We start from the raw sequence: 3,676 nt of genomic DNA on the forward strand, positions 1-3,676 counted from the left end.
TGTTGACTTATTCTGTAACAACTTCATGTTTGATTGATCTTGGTTTTATTTTGCTACTTAAAGGAGAATATATACATGTATTTCCTTTGTGTTTTTTTAGAGAATATGTGGACATTAGAGAATAATAAATACATGATTCACTTTAGGATTTTTCCCTAAAAGAGAATGTGCTTATAAAGTACATAATAAATCAAACTTGGTTTAAAAATCAGCCAGATCCATGTGATTTAAAAAATTGTTTAGGTATGAGATACGTATCATACTAAACAAAAGCCATCTCAAGTAATATATGAAATAACTAAATGGTGTTCAAAGAATTTCAGTCTCTTAATATGCTTTGGAAATGTTCCCTAAATACTGAAGATATGTATCAATATTATATAGAAAATATCCATATTTAAAAGCTATTCAATGATATTTTAGAAAAAGCATTAATGTGGCCTTGACAGGCATAGAGTTGGACTCCACATAATTGGTAAGATGAGCCTAAAGATTACTTTACCATTACATTTTGTTGATTTTATGATTTTAATTTGATGCAAGAATTGCTCAAAATACCATTATAAATTATTTTTTAAATGGATAAGTCAGTATATGGAATTAATCTATATTAAAGCTCATTTTATCTTGGTGATAGAACTTTGGCAGATTGCTCTTTAATGGTATTAAAGTGAGGCATCCTTTAGTGATAGAGCCAATACAATTATATTCCCAATAAGGCTAATACTATTGGATAATGCAAGAGTACCTCCTGGGATGGCTAATAACCTGTAAGAACCCAGAGTTGCAAAGTCAGATGATGTGTTGTGTAACTCACTTCATTCATCCAGATATTCTGAGGCAGTTCTGGTAATTGTCAGGTAAAGTGCAGGCTCTGGACTCTTTCCAATTTTATAGAAGCTCAGTTTTTCTACTAAGAAAAATCTTCCCAAGGATTCTTATCAATCCAAAGATGTTCAAAAAGTGGGATGTTCAAGTCTTCCTAGCTAAAGTAAAAAAGCCAGGCGTATCACAAAAGTGAAATAAAAATAATAAAAGTGGTTGTCATTAAAAAAAAAAAAAAAAGGAGGTGAAGTCCCAATAGTACTTATGCTGCTATTGGGCTGAGGAAGGGTTCCTTGCTCCTTTAGCCCACAGATACTGCACTGTGGGTTTCTTACTTGTTTCTAGTTCTCAGAGAAAGTCCTCTGACCCAAGTTTACTGAGTCACATGGGTCAGTAAACCCACTCTTAACGTCTAGGTAGTCTCACAGTCAAGTAGAGTAGGGAAAACCCATATTATTTACACCTTATGTTTAAATATGAATATAGGGGCACCTGGGTGGCTTAGTTGGTTAAGCATCAACCCTCAATTTTGACTCACATTATGATCTCAAAGTAGTGGGTTCAAGCTCTACATTGGGTTCCATGCTGAGCATGGAATCTGCTTGGGATTCTCCCCCTATCTCTCTGCCCCTCCCCTGCTCATGCACACTCTTTCTTTTTTCTCTCTCAAACAAACATTAAAATGTGATTATAAATATTAATATATGTTAAATAGGAATACATGGCATTATGTCTTGTGTTTTTATTAGAACAAAACTTGAAGTCTACAGTTCTAGCTTTTCTGCTTAGACAATAAGCATTGCATAATGCAGTGAATACATTAACTAAAGATAGAAGAGAAACAGAAAATTATAAAAGAGTTCTAAAAGCACAGTTGAGTAGGGCATAATGTCATAGGTATGGTATTTCATGAATACTGAAAATCAAGACTAGTAATCAGCCAAGCAATGGAATTCTGACTTTAGTTTACATTTTGAGGATAAACCTCATACAAGTACACTTAGTAAACAAAAGCAGTTATTTAGCAAATGGTTTTATAACCAAACTGTTAAAACAATACTACAAAAATCATATGTATAATTCAATGTTATTATACATTAATCATGGTCTAATTAATTAAACACCAAGGCCCCAAAGACCTATATTTCAACCCCTTATCAAAAGAAAATCTTAAGTATGGTTTATTGTTATTATACATTAATCACCGTCTAATACATTAAAATCAAGAGCAGAACAATCTGTATGTCAAAGCTTAAATAAAAGGAAAGTATGACTAATTTTCCTTGGGAAACAGCAACTTGGGATTTGTTCAGAGAACTTTGGAAGTCAAACACATTTTCCCTTAATTTACATTGACAGTGGATCTTGAAAGACTGGGAACTTGGAAGAAGAGAGACGGGGAGGGGCTTTTAAATTTACTGGGTTCCTATCTCCCATCTCATCCCAGTCACACAAGCAGAGTTGGACTACTTCAGTTTTCAGCTTTACTTAGGCGTACTCATGAAGTAATGATGAACTTCTGTTTCAGAGCAGCAAGAGCTAGTCAATGTTCTAAAAACATTTTTTTAATATTTATTAATTTTTGAGAGACAGACTCAAGCAGGGGTGGGGCAGAGAGAGAGACAGACAGAATCCAAAGCAGGCTCCAGGCTCTAGGCTCTGAGCTGTCAGCACAGAGCTGAACACAGGGGTTGAACTTATGAGCAATGAGATCATAACATGAGCTGAAGTTTGATGCTTAACCAACTAAGGCACCCAGGGACCCCAAGCTGGTCGATGTGCTAATCCATGGGGTAATAGAACATGCAAAACTGACCCCTTGAGTACAGAAACAAGACCAACATGCAGATTATACAATGTATCAGAGCTGGATGACATCACCAAGCCTTATGTTTAAGAGCTTAATCCCTGGGTTGAGCTCCCAGAAGAGGCTCTGTATCTTTAGGACTGATTTATAGCAGGAGCTTCTCTTCTCTTAGTTTTTGTTCTTAATGTGGAATAATAAGTTATGGGGAAATAAAATGAGATGAAGAAGGTAAAGCTTTTAGCTGGTTCCTATCAAAGTAGTAGTCCTCTGGACGGGTTATAATGATCTTTATTATGAGAAATATTAAATCTTGGGTATCTACACAATTTACTCCAACTTTACAAAACACAGCATTAATTATGATGTCTAACAGAAACGTGTACATGTGCTAATATATCCCATCTTAACACTCATCTCACTGCCTCGAGTCAGTGTCCATCCTTTTTCTGGTCCTCCCTGAAACTATCCTTCAGTGGCAGGCAGGCACCAGAACAGCTTTCTGCCACTCTACTTAGAGTGCCAAAGCACCAGGAGCCTGATAGATTCCTCCGGGTTCAGAACTCCGGGTTCATGAGTATGCCTAAGTAAAGCACACTACTGAACAAATCCATTAACTGACTCATTCCCTTGATGAAATGGGATGAACAGTTTGGTCCAGGTCTACCCAGAACATCTGTGTAAGTACCTGGCTTTATGTGGAAGCTTGATCTATTTTGTCCATGTCCCCCCTCCTAAAATTTTCATTAGGATAATGTGTGTAACAGGACCCTAACTCAACACTTCAACAGAGAAAAAAAACACCAGGATAATTTTAGTGCCATGCATGATCAGAATCAGATGGATTCATATGATTTATATGGTAGTCAAGATTTCTATTATAATAAAGAATATGTAGCATAATATGTTCTGTGTTTGCCACAATCAACACTAGAGATTTAAAAGTATGTAAGTATAGTCAGTAATAAAAGCCTCTGCTCCTATGTTCCTTATACATTGGTTAACAAGTTTCATTAAAGACTGATTTGAGTTTCAGATACTTTATGC

The sequence above is a fragment of the Hyaena hyaena genome, unplaced genomic scaffold, assembly GCF_003009895.1.
Source record: "Hyaena hyaena isolate Hyena2069 unplaced genomic scaffold, ASM300989v1 scaffold_948, whole genome shotgun sequence".
NCBI lineage: Eukaryota > Metazoa > Chordata > Mammalia > Carnivora > Hyaenidae > Hyaena > Hyaena hyaena.